The 21,404-nt window shown below is 32.2% G+C and overlaps 1 protein-coding gene and 1 long non-coding RNA gene across 2 annotated transcripts in view; one reads left to right on the forward strand and one right to left on the reverse strand.

Moving 5' to 3' along the window:
• Positions 1–21,404, reverse strand: part of LOC115450687 (5-hydroxytryptamine receptor 1) — a 157,234-nt gene that overhangs the window by 34,705 nt on the left and 101,125 nt on the right. The gene's annotated exons all lie outside the window — the stretch shown is intronic.
• Positions 13,311–13,967, forward strand: LOC119189681. Its single transcript, XR_005112538.1, has 2 exons — positions 13,311–13,694; positions 13,839–13,967. It is a non-coding gene; the product is annotated as an uncharacterized LOC119189681 (long non-coding RNA).

Genomic DNA, 21,404 nt, shown 5'->3' on the forward strand with positions numbered 1-21,404 from the left:
AATAAACACGTTAAAACAAAAAGTAAAATCTAAAAGTTTAAATGTTTGTCCAGTGTAAGGAAAACGTAACATCAATATAGTCCTACCTCCTTCACAGACTTGTTATCACAGCAATGCTCCATCCTTAGATAAATGACGTCTATGAATAAGGGGGTTAATCTATACTATATAAGAATACTAACGGAAATTTACTTATATCTTTTACATCTATTTGAACAAGAAAAAGGGAACGAATCATACACAATACGTCTGAAAACTGAGCAAAATGTTACAGGAAAGATTTCTATCGAAATTTCGTGTTATATTATTTAAAGTACAAACAGAATATGTTAACGTAGGCAAGAAACGCCAAGTACGTAATTTAATTTGGTGTTGGCAATAAATCGCGTACCCACCAACATTGTTCGCGGTAACTAAGCGCGTCAATTGTTATGACGCGTGCCGAAATGAATATTCAAACAGATTCAAACATTGTTGAAGTTATGCTCAATTACATCGGTAATGTTCCGAAAATTGTGAATAGGTAAGTAACACTAAAAAGATAGAACTGAACTGTTTCATGCATAATTTAAATAATCATGCAAGTGTTCGTCGAATGTTATGCTGTGTATACATATTATGTCTTGCATCATAGCTTATCATGAAAGTATTCCAGATATTTCTGACAGCGGTGAAGGACAATTATCGTACACATGCTGAAGATTTTCCACAATGGCTAACAGTTTTGAATTATCCGAAAGGGAAGCTGACGTAATGTGTAGGTATAAATATCAGTCCTGGGTTTGTAAATAGGCCATATAGGCCGCGGCCTATGGGCGGCAGCCTCTTAGGGGCGGCAGATTTCAGAAGACGCTCACTCGATTTAATTTATCATTCGTTTATTTAACTTTAGTGCCTTCCATTATACAAACAAATGGAAAATTATTAAGTATTTTAGAAATCTACATACATACATAAATAAACTTACCTACATGGGGCGGTTGAAATAAAGTGGCCTACACTCATAAAAAATATAAATTCGGCACTGATAAATATGCATAAATGCGATCTGCAAATCGTTTTAATAATAATTAAATTTTAAATAAATTACGATAGAGATCAGTTTGTAAGGTTCCTTTGCTACTGGTGGCTAGTTTTGTTTATTCTTTGTCTGGAGCCAATCGATGTAGGTCTATAGCACAAGCCGGTGAAATACTAGCGACTGTGTGTGTTACCAGAATAAAAATAGAGTTGAATTTAGATCTGATAATGCTTTGTTCATCATAGCATAATTTATTTTCCTATTTAATAGACTATTCATAATAATAAAGAGAAGACGTCCAGACTTCATAAAGAATTATGAACAATAAGTAATATTGTGACAAAAGGCGGGCTAATAAAACTAAAACTAAATTTTGACTTTTAGTGAGTGTTATGAGATCTATATTGAGATATAATGATATATAAGTAAATAAATGTTTGTAAAGCATTTCGGATCAATGTGTTTTCAACCTAAAACTGGTATATAGATTTCTGTTTTACTTTAACAAAAGCCATTTGTTATTCGACCCTCCGCGGCCATTGCGATAAAATTTATTTCGATTATTTGTTGTGTGGAAAAAATACGGTCCCGTATTGTTGGTATGTATCAGGTTCGCGCTAAATATCTCTATTTTTTCGTTGTATGAATATAACAATACATTATTGGAGTCATGTGTCTGTATTTCTTTTTCAGTGATTTCTTTTATGTACCGATTATAAACCTTGTTATTTGCGGGGTAAATTTGTGCTTTTATTTTCTCAAATGTTGATTTTTTCTTTTAGTTCATAAATTAATAGCCACGTGCCTAATTTACTCGCAGCAATCTAAAATAAAAGCAATTACAGGCAAATCGCTGCTTTCTGGCCTGAGTATGAAGTCAATATCTCATACATAATTCATACTGAGCTGTGGCCTGTAGGATTTGTGCCATCGCCTACGTCGGATGAAAGCGTTAGAATTGACGAGCATTATGGACCAGTAAATAGATTAGTAGTCGTATTCAAAGGACGTTAGTTTTATTAGTAGTGAGAAGTTGAAAAGTCCGATTTTTCATAACAGGGTTATTGATTAGTTATATGGTTATAGATTTCAATTATTTTTTTGGAAGAAAGTAGTATAGAATATTATGGATAGTATAAATAATTCCTTGCAGATATATTTTATTGGCTCAAAACCAGATTAATAAATATGAAGACAAACATAATTCATCTTTCAATACTACATATTATTTTCAGTGAATTTTTAACGAAATAAATATTGGACAATACCAAATATACAGTGTCTGTCCATCAGAGAATTATTTTAAAAAAATACTCCAAACCGTACGCCTTTAAAATTCACTGCTCATTTTGGTTGTTGGACGGCGCGATGACAGCGGAAAAAGACTCAATTTATTTTTAACAAATGACAACGAAAATTCGTTTTCAATATTATTACATTTCACTTTTTCATAATGTTATTCTCTTAAATACTTATGGAAAGTTTTATTATATCTTTTTAATGAAAATGTTATTGTAATAAATTTAATAAAAAAAAAAACATAATACACAAATTGAATTTCATAATTGATAATTAAACTGATTATTTGGTTGAATGATAATTATTATTACAAAATTATTGGGCCAGCCTAAATATAACGTGTAATAAAGGTGGTGTGTCGTTCTAAGGTTGCCAATATCATGTGACTTGTGAGCCTATCCTAATAGACTTCACAATATAGATAGCTGGAACGAACCACTATGTTCTTTATACATGTTTTTTGGCCATGTATCAACTGTACCTTATTACTAAGCCATTTAGATGCACATTGTTTGTATTTAAGCACATCTGTTGCACGTCGCTTTGTTTCTTTTATACAAATACTGTTTGGTATAATGTTGGATATATAATAATAAAGTTAAAAAGTATTGGAGTACCTACAGAATTATCGTTGCTGAATCAAACTTGTACTTAATTATTTTTTTAATTTAAACGTATTTTAAGGTCTTACAGCCATCGATGTACCTATGTATAAACGTTTAGTTGTGCATTAGGCTTCTAAATTAATTCCTAAAGCGTATAACAGCATACATTTAATATGGAATTTCGTGATGGATACAGCCATTAGTAAATCAAAGACTTATTAATAATTCAACCTCGTAGACTACATTCTAAAACCAGTCTGTCTGCTTGTTAACGCTTGCTTTTGGATTTTGATGTGAAAATACTAGAAGGTTTAAACTAGATTTAGAATTTACAAGCTGTCTATAATTTATGTGACACAATGTGCTACGATTTGATAAATAATAACGTCAACTAGGGAATTTAACAACTATAATATTCACATCAGAATAATTTTGATATTTACGAGGCATTCGAGCTAATTTAACAACAAACGATTATAAATATTAATGCGGATTTATTTTGTAAATATTTGGATTTAGAATTATAATTTAAGTTGAAAGATGTTTTTTTAAGTTTAAATAATGTACTTTCTTATAAACTTAAGTCGTGGAGTAATCCTCGTTATAACTTGGAGTCCTTCAAGCGGAGCGTGAAGAAGCAATTATCCAGGCCGGCAAGACTGTGCCGACCGTCTGGTGATGCTTGTAACTTTTGCCAGTCTCACTTTAGACTTTACTTCGCTTAACATAAGGTGCAGTCAAGGCACTTTTCCGAGCTGAGATAATAAAAAAAATAGAGCAAATCCGATGAACGTTGTGTAAGGGAATTTACAAACCCATGATTCCCCTTTTTATATGAACAATTAACACTCAAATTATGTATACACAATCTGAATGTTCTACTTTAAATATAATTCATTCATTCATCAGTCACTACTGTCCTAGTGTAAAGGCGTTCCCCTCTATACTCTCCCGGCCTGGGAATGGCACTATTGATCTAGAAATAGGAAGCTTTATACAGACATATAATAAACTAAAGAATGACATAACACAAAGAGATCAAGAAATATATGACGTTATATGTTTAACGAAGAATCCAATAAACAGGTTTCATCTAATTTTATTTGTCGTTGAAACCAATAAAACGGAATTGGAGGATGCTCGTAGTAACTGCCATCCAGCTCCATTTTCTCATATACGTGTACAGTCATCCACAAAAGTAGGTTAACAAATTTAAAGTTTCAAAAATATCTATACACTTTACGTTCATTAATGATTTTTTTCATATGTTTATAGTTTATTTAAATACAGAAATACAAATTGTTGATAAAAAATATATATAGGCGGTTTTGATCATTCAGATATTTTTGTAGCTGATTGTACGTCAGGATATTCAGTTTTACCAGGTCAACGGATCTCAATGCTTCCAACTTTGATAACTTCTGCCCTAATTTACGACACCGGGAAGCTATTAGCGAAACATTAAAGTTATATAAAGGATAATACGAGGTTCGTTAATTGGGTTATAAGTCGATGGTTATAAGCGATATTTATTATCTAGTTTATTTGAGATGAGTTAGAATATTCGTTATAGAAGTAAATAAATAAAAATAATAAAATGCTTTATTCATCACGTAGTCGAACATAGTTGCACTTATGATAAGTCAAGGTACATGAGAATATTTAATTATTACTACAGTAAGTGTTTTGATTTGGGGTAACTTTTGATGTAAACCTAATTTAATTTATTATGCGTTGTTTATATATTTTTTTATTTTCCCCTCGCTCAAAATGGACTCTATGAGCGGTCGTATCGCTTACTATCAGGCAAACGGCAAGCTCGTCTCGTCATTCAAAGCAATAAAAGAAAAAAAAACTTTCGATTTTATTACTCAAAGGATTCGATTGTTTTGTCAGTTTCATAAAATATAGAATTAAATATATGTTTCCCATTTTTCGTTTTAAATTAAACACTTAAAGTAGTTGTTACCTGTGTTATTAGGATTAAGGTAATAATATAAAAAGGGTAGGTATCTTCTTTATTATGAATCTTATACGAAATGTATAGAAATTTTCTCTTAAATAAACAGTAGTTAGTTTATAATATGTACACAATTGCAGACACAAAAGAGCATGTTCTTTGTAGTTCTATCACCTTTCTCTTCATTCAAATTAGGTAAAAACATAAAAACCCCTACGTAAATATTGCTTAATAAACCTGTTTCCCAGAAACCAAGTTAAATCCTTTATTGGTATAAAGTTAGGTATTCCGCAACATGATCAGCCTCGGGCAAAACAATACCCTATTAAGGGTATATTTTAACAACGTATTAAAAGTTGGGTGAAAAACAAAATTATCTGCTCTCAAAAGTTGCTAACAATATATTTTAAAATGTATGTTCGAAGTTTTGTTGTTGATTCTGGTTTTTGATGCCAATTTGTTTCGTGTTTTGGGAGATTATAATATAGCAGGAATTAACATTGGGTGATATCATAATAATATAACACATTTAATAATTATTTCTTATGTTTACGCGAATGTTAGACTTTGAAATGAAAACTATTTATGGATTTTATTGTGATTATTTATATTATTATCTTCTCCCGACATTTCGAAGACCGAAGTGCCCGCCCCATGACCATGAAGGCTACAAAGTCTTCGAAACGTCGGGAGAAAACAATAATACATATATAACAGCGATAAAATCCGTAAATAGTTTTATTTCATTACACATTTAATAATTAAAATATTAAGATTTTGCAAAATTATTCAAAATTTATCTAACAAACATACATGCATAGCATCATGCTTCCAATCCTTTTGAGTTAGCATACGTACAGAAAGATTTTCAGAAACAGTGAAAAAAATTACAGAAATATTTTTATCATTAATTTTAGGAATATCCATTCTATTTATGATATGCTTTCACTTTTATCTAGAGGATCCTTGACTGTGCCATTAGTAAAGGCTCGTGTGGTGTATATTATATCTAAGTGTGTTCCTCATACGCCCTCAGGACTTCGCGTAGATTACACGCCGTAAATTTTTAATGTCCTATTGATTTATTGCCGTGTTTCGTTACTCTATAAGGCGATGCGCTGTGCGTATATTCTATATTTAATGGTGTTGAACATTTACGCTTCGATATCTAATAAATATAAGTAGCTAAGTACGCAGGCGAAATTAATGTTTTCCTGGAGCAAAAATTATGATATCATAATAAAATATAGTATTATTTCATGATTTAATAAAAAAAATAGTGCAGTAGTTGTAAAGACTGCCACTACAAATCACTGACAGAATAAACTTTAACTCTTCAAGTAAGTTTACATAATCTCTAAGCAAGATATAACTAGATGAAGTTGTTGTGTATGATATATTATGTCTGCTTTCAATTTACATACTTTCTTTGTATACGTTTTTCCGTACCCTTAGTACGGAAAAGTGACCCCACTGTATCTGATGGTAAGTGGAGTGGCGTCCAATAAAATATCGACTGACGAGAGATTATTACTCCTCCACAGTTGACACCATTATATCGGCCTGTTGGAACTGGATATAAACAAACTGATCCTGGAACTCAACACACTTACGTGGGCCATTATGGCGGGTTTTAATGCATTAAATGCTGAAATATATATAAGAAACATACCCTTTTCATTTCAATTAAAAATATATGTGAGATTTAAAACAGTATATCAGAGTAGCGTGTCTTCGAGCCTTCCACGACACGACATTTCAACGACCCAGTTAATTCATAAATAAATATATAATACAGTATGTGACATTTCGTAATACGCAGTAGAAACGAAAGGAATGTAATCCGAAAAGGGGAGGTCAAAGATTCTTTAAGCAGAGGGTTTTCCCGGATTTCATTAAATAATTCAGTGGCTCATAGTGGATGCTGCGCTGAGATCGTTCGTATTAATAAAAAATAGCTTGTACTTATACTTAAAACTAGGTTTGGTCCGTATTTCGCTGAATATTATTGTAGGTAATTTAAAGTCACCTTAATAATAAATGTTGTTTTATAGTAGGTAATATATTTACAATGACCATTATAGCTCGCGCAAAAAAAGGCAATGTTTTAATTGCTGTGAAGTACTGTGGACTTGTGATATGCTGACATTTTGTATTTTGTCCAATGTTACAATATTTACTGACCTATACATATGATTTTATATTTTTCTTAATTCTAAATAAATTTAGCAAAATTCAAGCTACAATGCACTGTCTTGCTTACTTTTGAACACGCACAATTCAAATATTTGATTGCCTGATCTGAACGTCGATTGTGATAACATAACAATACTAAATATAAGAGTGTACACTATTTCCACTTATATCAGAGTTATAACATGATTTTTAAAGGAATAAGCTAAAAAAGCACAAAAATCTTAACAAATATGACCGGAACCATTTATAAAACTTAGTTCAAAACGTGTGTCGGTGCTTGCCATTTCCAAATTGGGAGCGATAAATCTTTTGGTCCTACAACGCCCAGAATTCGAGTTATATTTTACAAGCAATGTCGGCTGTAATTTTATCGATATATTTTCCTTGTTAACCAAGTTTATGTCTAGTCTAGATCGGCGTAGAGTACATTGGAATTTATTACAGTGTTAATATAGAATGTTTATAATAGAACATATTATGACGCTTGTATTTCATAGGGATAGGCAGAGACGATGAATTTCCATTTCGTACGATTTTGTCACTACCCGAATAATTTAGCTTTATATTCGAATTTTATTAAATTCCTTTTACCCGGTGTAATGGGATACGAGTATAGTATAATATTTAATTTATTTCATAATTAAGATTCTAGTCCATAACAAAGCAAATATTCTAATTATTTGCGTTAAGTCTGCGCACATATTTTAACCCGTTTTGTTTATTTTGGGAATACATAATACTCAATGGGAATTATTATAATAACATTTTTAGCGTCACCATTCTTACCAAAGTTTTAAAGTACATTGCAAATAATTTAAAATGACTGTATATTTTCTGATATCCGATTCTAATGAACCAAGGCCTATATTTTGCTAATTATACTCTGTCCCTTATTAAAACTATAAAAAATCCGTTCAGTAGTTTCGGAGAAGTGCGCTAACAAACATAAAACAAAAAATTACTGATTTGTGTTCTATTACTCTACTTTAATAACCCTTTCTTTTTATTACTTTTCCTTTAATTTACAAACACACTGTGTCGTGCTGTGTATTACATTAAATAAATTAAGATACGTCATTTAATGGGAAAATTGCATTGTTTAAAAATATTTTCTGGCATTATTAAGTTTTGATAATTATTGGACATGTATTTAGATTCTGTAGCATATGCCCAGAAATAAGCTAATTGCGCCACCTGTAACTAAGCAACATCCGCTGTCTATAAATACCCACAAACATGAAGGATCACGGATGTAATGCCCGCCAGGAAACAAGGATTAGCAAGAGGAGAGGAAAATTTAGGACTCCCGAAATATTATTTAACATATAAGTCGCAACTGTCACTTCACGTCCATTATCAATTTACTGATGTAAGTATAGGGTGGCATGACATGCATAATGCCATGGGCACTGGTCTCAGAGGGCCTTAAAATATTGTGGAATTTACAAAGTTTTTTTGTGTATTGGGACCTAAAAAAGGTCGTTGGAAAAATCTGTATAGGTAGTGATTTTTTCATAGAAGGAGCCCCATTCAATTAACTTGCCATGGATCTTAACGGTGTAGTTTCGCTACTGTGTTAATTATATCTGTAATGTTTAATTAGTTTTAGCAAATAGTTTTATTGGTATTGGTAGTTTTCTTTTTAATGTTCTTTGTTTATGGGTTGTCATGTTTTTTATTTGTCACTAAATTAAACTAATATAAGATTAATTCGGTACTAAAGATATTTTAATATCAAATCGAGTTCTCTCTAATACCTCATTTACCGCCATTTTTTACCGACTTCATAAAATGGAGGAGATTCTCAATTCGGCTGTATTTTTTTCAATAAACGATCCCAATCGCTTTTTAGATCTATCCCAAAAATGGACCAATCAGAATAAAGCTTTTTATGACATGCTTACAAATGAGTTATTGATTTGTTCATTCTCGAAATTGGATTGAGGAATTTGATCGTTTATTGAAAACGGTTATTCGACTATTGACGATTAATTCGTCAAATATTTGTGGAATAATATGACTATGAGTATCGAATACACTGTAGTAAGCTGCTACTGACTGAACTGAACTGAACGAGTAATGACTCGTTTTCGTGACAATTCGTCTGTACTAGGCAAGTACTTAAATCAGAGGTCGGAGCAAAGACGCTTGCCTACAATCGTTTATGCTAATAGAAAAGAAAAAAACGTTTGGGAGTGACATATTCTAGCGACAGACTTATCGCTAGGAAATGTTTTTTCCATGCATATTTTTATTTTTTTAGCGTTAACGATTATAGAAGTCGATGTCAATGTCTTAGCTACTGCCAAGCTGGCTAGAGGTGACAAGTTATTTGGAGACTAAGATGCTGATATTTCAAGCGCCTGGTAATCCAACGATAACTTCGTTTAACCATACATTAACGCTACTTGGAACCAGTAATACGGTAACAAATTAATGGCCCATCCATCTAAGCACCGTGCACCGTCCAATAAACCTGATAATCCAATAAAACTGAACGCCGAGCTGACAGTGAGGCGGGGCCTAATAAGGGAAAGGTTTCAATTACACCGTGACTGATGGATGGCCGAAGCGAGCCGCGCAAATGTTTTTTGTTATTTTTTACAGTGTTTTTGTATGTCATTTTGTGGTTTTTGCGAAATGTATATAAATGTTTGGTTAATTAAGTTGAAGTTGGTTTTTTAGTTACTCATGACACTATGTTTTAAGCTATAGTGTAGAAAATGTAATTGAAGGTCTTCAATGTTGACATTTAGCATAAAGTTTTTTGAATTCAACAAGTAAGGGCTTGACAATAGGGTTGAAATTACAAGTTAAAATCATAGGGACGTGCTCGCGGTAGACTGCACTCAAAATGTAAGGACAGGTACACCTATTATCAATTTAATTACAAAGTTAACACTGTTGCAATTGTAGTAACATTTAAATATAGCATTATTCATCTACAACGCCTAAGCATCTTATGGCGACCTAATAAATTAAATCAACTAACATTTCAACAAAACTAATCAAATTTATAAGAAAACCAATTATCTATCGTCAATTAATTACTTTACGCGTCGGTCTAATTCGCCTCGTCTTTATGGTACTCCAAAACCTTACAGCCAGTAACAAATAGGGTGTCATTAACTTTAAGTGTTTATTTGAGTTGGGTCATTGGCTGTTATACGATACATTCAGTAAGTGTTCGCGTTATGAAATGGAAAAAAACCCCTATTGCTTCATCATATCAATTTCCAAGACATTGTCTTATATTGGGCTGTTATTAAGGTGTTACGTACCACAATATTCCGTAATAGTGTTCTTGAATTTGCTATTTTTATTCGCTGTTAAGTGGTCGCTCCAAGATGGTGTTTAAGACATAAAAAATTGGTGTTTGAATGTATGAATTTTATTTATTGGAATGAGTACAATTGTAAATCATTCGTTAATTTCTGCTTGAAGTGATTGAACTCATTTGTTGAAAATGGAAAGGTAGGAAGGAAAGGAAGGGAGGAAGGCCGGAGGTAGTAAATTTGAACAACTTAATATATAAAATGGTCTTGTTAATTACAAGAATATAATCCATTACATGTAAAACTTGCTGTCTATTATAAACTTTAAAATACCGAAACAGTAATGACATTTCATGGACTATTTAATTAATATTATTTTTGTTGTTCCGCAAAATAATATTCGTTTTTTATGAATCGACCTTTAATATAGGATTAGAAAGAAAATGTACATCAAATGTATTCAATTTCGAACCCTAATGATCTTGTGTGACAGGCTTAAATAAATATAATCCCGTCACGAAATGTAGTAAAAAATAGACGTGTTCATTTAAAACCATTCCACAAATGATATCAATTTGATGGATTGATGTAGCCATAAAATAAGTGTTACGAAAAATGATCATTTCGAAGCCGAAATTTGGAATTTTTAGACTTGCTTATGTTTTTATTCTGGCTTATGTTCTATTATAATCTTGCTTATTTCTACGCAATGCTTAAATATAATATTAAAAATTTTATTGTTTAATTAAATTATAAAAATATCTATAAAGCCCTTTGTTTATTTTATTATAGTTTTTATAGTAAATACCAATGCAGTAATACAATGTATTTCTTCTAAAATATTATTGCTACACTAATTTCAATATAAAGGAAAAATAAATAAGAATTCACATAATTTGCGATGGAACATACACAAAGAAACACCAAGAAAACCTTGGCAATGGCTCTGTACAGTTAGCTCAGCTTTTCTAAGAAGCAATACATTCAAACCAGTTTTAACATCGTTTGTCAATGTATTTATACCTGAAACGGATTACGTAGGCGAGTGTGATATAAATAAGTATTGAGTATTTTGTTTTATTTGAATTGGGTAGTTAGTTTGGATCAGCTTAGAGAAAAACTTTAGTCGCTTGTATCAAGGGATAGAATAAAATAAGAACTATAAATACTTTAAAGTACTGATTAACGTGTTCTAGGTATTTTATTCACTGAAAACTCAATTCTCTTTCTATTTTTTCTGTCGATAAATAAGTAAAAAATAACGCGAAAATCTCAGTTGGCTGGCACGTACGCGGTATAAATTCAGTTTAATCCTTTCTAATAGTTTTTGTCTAGAAAAAGGTCACGAACTTGTGTAGTAGCTTCATTATTTTAAAATTTAGATGATAAAAACCTAGTTCGTTGGCACGTACAGATTATAAAACATCCTAAAGAAAATTAAAAGTTGAGCCTACACTTTCAGTAAAATAAGTGGAATGTCGCTTAAACTAATACTGTCCCATTATTATATACCTTTTTCAAATTTCGAACACCGCCGTCTTGAATTTTAGAGAGAAGTAATACGAAATATCGTTTCTTGGCTTAATTATAAAGTGTGATATAAAAAAAAAATGGAAACCACCTTATAAGCTAGGTCGTAAAGGACAATGCCCAAAACCAGGCTATCTTTGCGTCAGTTATGCGTCTAAACCAAATATCCACGAAAAATCATCATATTAATTATTACTTCATTTGTATTTATTTCACTCATAAGCGAATGGGGGTTTAAAAGATATGAAAAAAAAAGTTGTTTAATTGTTACAAATGAAACACAGGATAATTTACTGCCAATATGGCGAATAGATACCAATTCATAACAAATTCCCTTTTTAAATGGAATAAAAAAGTAAATATGTATGTACAGTAAATGTGCCCGTTCTTGAATCTATAATATATGTATTAAATATATTATTCCTCTCAAATATATTGTTATAAAATAATATATTTTACTTAATAATTATGACCAATCTCGAAATAGCTGGTAAGAAAAGAAAAAATATGAATCGTTCAAAAAACAAACAAATGGCGACTTATACTTGCATTGAAAGAAAGACTAAAGTCAGCTAAAACATCTCTGGACTTTATTTTTAATTAATGAATATATGGGTACATATTTTTATTACACTGGCAACTGAAATTAATGACATTTTGACACTTCAGATTTGTGTGAATGTTAAATCATTAAAATATTTTAATATTTTATCTTACTCAAGATCGGAGCGTTTTTCTTATGTATTTTAATGTTGAGTGGAGAAATCCTCTGTTAAAAAACAACGTATATAATGTGTGTTTCGAACTTTGAGACGGAAGGCTTTTAGTTAGGAACACAATGTCGTCTACAGCCTAGACCCAGGACAGTTAATCGAGACGGCATATCCCGGCGGTGTATTAACTGCACCTCTGCGACGCCACAGCAACGACAAATATATTTCTTGGACGAGCTATCCAGTTTGTAAGTTATGTAGATTATTATTAACATACCCACAACGTGGGAAAAATCTTGCCAAAGTTAAAAATAAAACAGTTTAAAAATAATAATAATCTGAACATGTTTACTCAACTTCTACATTATATTTTAGGTTTCAAGGCTGGAATGAGTTTGTGCTGCCTGCTGGAGATCAGCTTATAGAGAGGTCACAGACAACAACAACATGACATGACCCGACCAGCGCTGCAAGAAGTCATTCACTCACTTCAGCAGTATACGGGTAAGGCTCATATTTTTAGCGCATTTTGTAAAATGTTTGTGTCCGAAGAGTTAGACTCCAAAAAAAAAAAAAATATGATAAATCTACTTTTTATAAAAATGAAATATATTACGTACAATTTTTTATTATGTAAAATTTTTTCATAAACATATTTCTAGTATTTATTTTTCCACATTAAAATAAAAATGTTCGACTTTTTCATTCCATACATTTTGTTGGTGTCCGCATACGTCCACTCCACACAAATCATTACACATATAATTTTTTATCATTATGACTTTTTATTTTTCGTATATATCTTGTTCTATAGGATATTAACTACGAAAAAAAACGACAACAACTACAATTAATCTCCCCGTATTGTTTATATTAACAACTTAAGAGGTGTCCCAAATTTTATTCTCTTGTAACACGTCAGTTGTGTAACGCGATATTTCCTGGTCTTGTTTATAATCTACCATAAAGAATTAATTTATTTGAAGTGACAATACTAGCTCATCGTACTTGACACATTCCTGAACAATTCCGCCATCTTTTTTTCGTGTTAGTTGGAAGAACGTGTTGGAGCAGACTGTTTGTCGTTAAGAAAAGGTAAGATTTATTCCTTGGAATTATCATTAATTAAATAGTTGTCCTGATTTTTGTTTTAAATCATACACAACAATAATTTCTTTGTTGAACTATGACAGTTTTGAAGGCTATATTTATTACATTACATGTTATGATTTTTTTTAGGTTAGTTCGTGTTGTAAATTACATCCGTTGTGCGACAGAGTGACACAAATTGTGCGACGTATTACAACGGAAATTATAAAGGAAAGTGTAGATTGTAATATTTAAGAACAATTAAATTTTTGATCACTACACAAACTGTATTTATTTTTCCACAACATTTATAAAACATAATTTAAAAATAAGTCAGCTGAATCTGAAAATAAACAACTTAATAATACGTCATATATAATAAAAATATATACAAAAAACTCATGTTTTTAATTTAATATTATTATTTATTTTATCAATTTATTACACACAAAATAATTCGAAAACTAAATATACATACTAAATACAAACATACATAAAAAATGAAAAATATATACCACTCACTTATTTAAAATGCAAAATAGGCTCTGTCAGAGTTACTGTGTAAAAAGGTTTACAAATTCTGTTGTAACACATTATTTCAGTTGTGACACCTTCTGTTGTGATCTCCTGTATGCGATAGCGCTAAAAATATGAGCCTTACCCATACATGTATAAACGTGCTGCAGCTATATCAAATTCTTTTTTTTATTTTGGGATGCCAAGAGTATATACCTCTATTAAACATATACATCTATATAAAAATATGCATTGGATTTCGTATTTCTCGTATTATTTTTCTTTCCCTAAGATAATTAACTATTAGCCTAATCAGGCTGTGAAATGAGTTCCTGGGTTCGATTTCCAGGCCAACCAACATTTTATCTCGGTGTTTCTAACATGAGTTGCCTGGGATCGGAATCCTTCAAAGAGGGTTGGCGTCAGGCATACGGCTGTTCATAAAAACTAAGCTAAATCTATTCAACAATATGTGCTGACGCCATATTGGAGTGATATAATGGCAGGTGGAAATAAAGATTAGGTAATCCATGTAATAGAATAAGTCGTAAATCAGAAAATCATATACACAAAAGATCAGGTAACATATGCTCTGTGGAAAAACTAATATTCCGTCATACTATCTTAGAAGTTTTATTGGAGTTACGTCTTATCAGGTATGTTAGTATCTATTAGTTTCTTATAAGGGCAATTAAAGCTAGGTGAAAAGACCGTCCAATAATTGCTTATAGCAATAACAAGTAAGTACTTAATTAGGCACGTAGGTACTTTCTACAGTACATTATTGCAGTCCATACTTAACCTCAAAATAACCGAGCTATAAAAATTCTGATTACTCCGAACTCCCATCAAATATCCAATTGTTTTCAATTTGTATAAGATTTAGGATATATTCCCTATAGTTTAGTGAAGGTTTTGTACAGACGCAAGCGTAGCCCAACTTTCATACAAAAATGGGCATTCTCCTTTTAAAGTCTAAATCAATTAATACAAATTAGGTTTTATAAAACACATTTGTTAAGACTCCAGACGTTATAATGTTTCAATGTTAAATACATAATATGTTAACTAATTACTTTTTAACAAGCCGCCGCTGGATGCTTAATTTATTAAGGAGTCTGTTGTTGATTAATTACTTAATAATCCTAGAGGGAGTCCTCTAGGGCTTTTGACCTGTTTGAACAAGGAACTGACCCAAATATTAAAGACCTTTGTGATACCGCAATTCTGAGGTGTTTATAAAAAGGTGGCTCTTTAATGGAATTCTTTGAAATTAAATTGGAAGTTTTTGACGGTATTAAAATCGTACAGCTGCTTTGATGTTTGATTTCCTTATGAAATTATCTTGAGGCATTGATGAAGAAAATTATCTAATTAAATATATTTATGTAATATATTATTATTATATAATAACAGTGGTGGGTGAATGTTAAAATAAACATATAATATTTTTGGTAAAAAAGTTAATGTCTTTATTTTTAGTAAAGTAAATACGTTTTTTTGCTTTGTTAATTTGTGTTATTCAAGAATGTCTATAAATATTTACTAAAATCGAGGGGAACTGACTCCAACTTCAACACAGAAAACTTAAGCGGAAATATCAACCTTGAAGAGGGCCGTACGCATTTTTATCCAAAGTTTTGGCCACATGTCGACCCGCATGCTAACCTTTCCTAATTGACCCTTCTTTGTACCCTTTACCGTTTTTAGAGAGGTAGATGTATAACTTCGTACTGTAAACTTCGTTAACCTATTCTAAAATGTCGCACTTTTCAGGGGCAAAAAATTGTCAGTATTATGTTATCTGTTTGCTAAATCCAACCAAATCAATTCAGCGCCTTTGATTTTCTTTCAGAACAAATATTAGTATATTATAAGTACTAATGGCCATCCAATGGCCGAAATTCGACCGTCGAATATAATAAATTTATGACACATATACATTTGTCAATTATGTCAGATCTCACACTACTTTGTGGGCTCAATGTGCTTAAAAAGGGATACAAAATTATGTCTTCACGTATTTATATACAAGATTAATTTTTGTATACCATAAAGCCGAATCACCCAAATTTGATTTTGGTGTAAAAGATCACATAAAAATACAAAAATAGTAATAATGAAAATTCACGCGAAATGGATAGAAAAAGACACCGCCCGTGCCGCCGCAGGGAATGAGCGGGACGTGTGCGGGGCCGCAAGGTGGGGAAGGGAGTGCTTGTAACGGTCGACTGTAGTAGTAGGTATCAGTGAGCGACCGACATGCGCCGGATTTTTATTAATACCAGCTTGACGAAATTTTAATATGTTTTTGGAATAAATATAACATATGTATATTTAAAATCAGTGCAATGGATTGTGCTACTGATTCTCGAGAAACTAAATTCGGTTTGTAATATACTAAAAATAATGTATAGATAATATTATGTTGATGGATAACATAAGAACCGAATCCAGACCAAATGCCAACGACTAGTTTCGTTCGGAGCTTTCAAGGTCAATATACGTTAACAACAAAAGCTCGTCCGAAATTACTCAAGAGTAACGCTTTCAAGATATCTTAACGCAAATGGTTTGTGAGTGCTACAAGTACTTGGCACTAAGCACTCATTCTATTTCTGTATTTTCTTCACATGCCAGTGTTTGTTAGCTGTTTTTGGCAAAGAAAGAGATCAATTATCTGGAAGCAATTTTGCCTAACTCATCTTTATAAAAAAACTTTCAAAGCTTTGAAAAACTTTCAAAGCTTTTTGTAATCACCTTTTGTTGTGACGCCATTTTAGTGGGAGAGAAGTCGTTGGGCTGAAAAAGCCGGTTGTTTTAGCGAAAGAAATTATTATTTGTGTTTTTTTTTATTTTTTTTCTAGATACAATTGAAAGACAATTTACTAGTATAATTTCAATGGCATATTATTAATTAAGTGTTGCTTGCGGCTTTGACCGCGTGAGAAGTCTTTATCGCTACAAAAGTCTCTGTGTTTAGCAAAATGATTTTTGTGGTAAGTAAACATGCTTACCACAAAAATCATTTTGCTAAACTCTAATAAAGTAAGTGGCGGACCTGTCATCTATGTATGTCAACTAACATTCGAAATTCAAATTTAAAATTTGTTCACAATTTAGCGTGCGAAAGAACGCGTGGACGAAATTAGAATGTCGTTTGTTGGTACGTATGAGTGTCGTTATTGATGCAATGTCACTAGATTTCAGTGGTATGCGCTAGGGTTGTGTATCTTCGTATGACCAATTCGCAATTAATTAAATAGTTGATATTTATACATTTATACATATATTTTATTTTATACGTGCCAGCTAAAGTGACCCCACTGTACCTGATGGTAAGTGGAGTAGGGTCAAATATAATGTCGACTGACGAGAGATGATTACCCCTCGGCAGTCGACACAATTATGCCGGCTTGTTGGAACCGGATATACTCAATTCTATTACGATAATTTAGTATCACGTGACCTACTAGTAAGACAAACTATGACGAGGGCTGCCTAGTTAGTCAGCGACTATTAAATTAGTAACTGAGTGACAACCCTACTATTGGCAGGCAATGCTGACCCTCCATCCGTGGGAAAGCGGCGTCGTAAATAAGCGCTGAGTTAATCTACAGATAGAAAATTTATCCAACATCGTCATGTTTTTTAACTAAAATATTACCGTTTTGATGAAACTGCAAGACTGAGAATCCTTTCCCTTTATTAGATCAGGTGAGTAATTTCATGAAGCAAAATTAACCCGAGGGGATTTGAGCAAGAGTTTTGTTATCCGTCTAAAATATATAAAAGATAACGTATATATAATACGTAAGCAATCTTAGAAATTAATTTCGAGAAATTTTCTTTAAAAAAAACCACGGGTAATATTATAATGTACTTGGTTATACAAACGAATACTAATTTAAAAATATAGCGTGATGACTTTCCTAGCGCAGGGGCCGAATGCTTAAAGCAATTTAAAAAGTTGTTTATCATTCCCATAAGACGCTGCTAGGCGTTATTTATATGCCAAATCCACCATAAATTATAATAATGCATTTTAATCTATATGAAATCTAATAGACCTATAAATTAGAACCATAATCCATTAAACTGCTCCACTACTTTTATAAAACTTCTATATTTACGTCTAATTAGCCAAAGCCCATTGTCAAGCGACATTACAACCTCTTCATATAATATAAAAAGTTTAACTCGCGGCTTCGCCTGCGTAAAAGAGTATTTCCGAGATAAGAGGCCCGTTACAAAGTAGCCTATATTCTTCCCACAGTCTCAAACTATCTCGATACCAAATTTAATTGAAATTCGTTGGGCGTTTTTCAGTTTATCGCATTCAGACATACGCGGCGGGGGACTTTGTCTTAAATATGTATGGGAGTGATAAGGACCATTTAAAGCAATAATTTACAAACGCGAAGCTATTACTATACCGCTAATTGTTTGAAAACTTAATAAATTACATTAAACGATAGACATCCATTCAAGAACACAAGTCGTGTTTATTGTCTACATAATTTATTGTTGTTTACGATTCCTTTGGGAAATGCAGCTTGATAAATGCAGTTGGAATGTATGACGTCACGGGTATGAATGTTTGATATCATATCGAGGTTAAGGATTTATAATCTTTATTAATATGGATGGAACTGTGTTTGTTGCTTGGTTCTTGAATGTTTTAGAGGTCGGAGGATGACTAATTTTTATCTTTTAGGTATACCTACACGAGGTAATACTCTAACCGTATTGATTTTACAAGTCTTTGATTTCATTTATACTATTAAAATTGATAACTGGATTACCTATAAATAATACTACAGCTCACAGTTGCCAATTCACATCGTGGCTTATAAGGGCTCGCGAACATTTCTTAGCATTCTCCCGTCTTCCCATCCTAAGAAAATTCCTTCTCCTTCGCCCACACTTCCTTCTCAGCTATCCCCTCCCACTTTTCCTCAAGGATCCTGCAGTTTGCTAAGCCGGGGGATTTCAGTAAACCATTCGCATGTTTCCGGTGTTGTCTGCGGGGTAAGATATAAAATAAATCATACTACATCAATATCCACACGAAGTCCACTGCTGAATGTATGCCGCCTCTAAAGATTTGCATACAGGCCTCCAAAAGCGATCTGTATCTGACATGTCTCTATAGTAAGTAATACTATTTTATTTGAGGTGGAATCGACAAGATCTCAAACACAAATAAATACGTATTGAGAACTTATTTTTTTAAATCAGTCAAAAGCAAGATTATTGCGATACGCTGCAGTATTCTTACATAAAACGAAATGCAATACAAGTTTTATCCATTTCAGCTCATTCTCGTACTCATAAAATAAAAATGTGTTTGGTTTGCGTTGAAACAAAAATAAACTTTAATAGAGGATAGAATAGGGAATGTTCTCTTCTGTCAATATTTAATATATCTGATTGTTTTAGAGATCACTGTGAGCTTTGTTGCTACTTTAAGATTTTTAAATTGGTGTTATTGTAAAACTAAACTTTAGATATTACAATATTTTCGTTTGTATCTAGCATTCATCTTTAATGTTATGTTTTGAATTCAAGTCCATATTGGATTGCATAATATTGTTTCGCAAATCCATACTATAATAAATGTGATATTTTTTTTTAAAAAACCTCGCCTATGCGTCCTCACTTCCCCTGATTGTAAGTGGAGATGGGTCTAGATAGGGTTGACTGATGAGAAATATTTATCTCTCGCCAGTCGGCAGAGTTATGACGGCCTATTTAAAACCAGATATACATAGGGGGACGCCGAAACGCGACGCAGTTTCGTTTGCCACTGTGGCGAGTTTACATCTTGTGTACGGTGCTATCCTATCGGATACAATTATCTTACCACCAGTAACACTGTCTGTTACCCTTCCACGGGTAAACTACTGAACCAATTTTGATTAAGTTCTCCAAAAAATAAACTTGAAACCCAGGAAAGGACATAGTACTTTTGAATATTTTTCATAAACCGGATTCCATGCAAGGCAAGCAACACGCTAAATTTTTTTCAAAAGTTTGTTATCAGTTCGCAGTTTAAATCTTAAATCCAATTCACTCATTTTAAAGATTTATCATTATAATATCGTATCGTTATAATATCATATTATAGTATTGTATTGACAATAAAATAGCACTTAAAGATCAAATAGCAAAGGAATAAACAAAATTTTACAACTAATAAAATATACGGCACGTGTAATAAAATGGCCTTACGTACCTTTAACAATAACAAATGAGTTTGCAGAATAATCCTGTCAGTCATATGACCGTGTAAATTGATGTCTTAGACGAAAGTCATTAATCACAATAAAGGAATTTGTTAACTATGAAGTATGTAATAAGGGTTACGAAATGTATTCGCTAGACACAAGTGATATTTGACTGATGAAATATGTTGATTGGAATATTTTTTCATTTCAAATTACTAATTGAATACCCGATTCCTGCCAGCTTGCCTTTTGTAATATATGTAAGCATAGTATTAAAATAAATTATATTTTTAATAAATAAATAATTAATATTTATAGCATGGTGGGCTAAAATGTAATTATAATTAGTACTGATATTTTATTTCAGCTTCCCTTTCGAAAAATTTCACTCTTCGCTACTGCTGAATACAGCTGGCAGTGCTAAACAAGTCTCGTGTCTGTAAAGGAATCCAAGACTACTTGTGTAGACTGTAAATTTATATTAGGGTTTAAGTAGAACTAAGTGAGTTTCAGATCGATCACCTTCAGACTTGTACATGTTACTGGTGGCAGGTTTCTCATATGTGAGAGTCCGTCAGGGTAGGTACCACCGCAATGTCTATTTCTACTGCCAAGCAACAGTGTTTAGTCACTGTTGCGTTCCCGTTTGAGGGGGAATTGTAGCCAGTGTAACTACTGGACATCATCCCATGTCTTAGGATGGCGATCGCAGTGGAATACCAAACAATACTTTTTAATTCTAGGTGTTGTATGGTGTTTCTTCTGTTTATGGGCGGTCGTATCGCTTAATATCAGGCAAACGGCAAGCTCGTCTCGTCATTCAAAGCAATAAAAAAAAAGTCATTTGCGGACCACACGAACATTTGTCTTAATTCATCGAACCCGCGACCTCTTTACTCAACCAGCTACGCCACAGATTTTATAAAATAAATTTTGTGCTATAGAAGTAACTTCCAGACTTGTTCGTAAG

This window comes from Manduca sexta, chromosome 18 (assembly GCF_014839805.1).
Source record: "Manduca sexta isolate Smith_Timp_Sample1 chromosome 18, JHU_Msex_v1.0, whole genome shotgun sequence".
NCBI lineage: Eukaryota > Metazoa > Arthropoda > Insecta > Lepidoptera > Sphingidae > Manduca > Manduca sexta.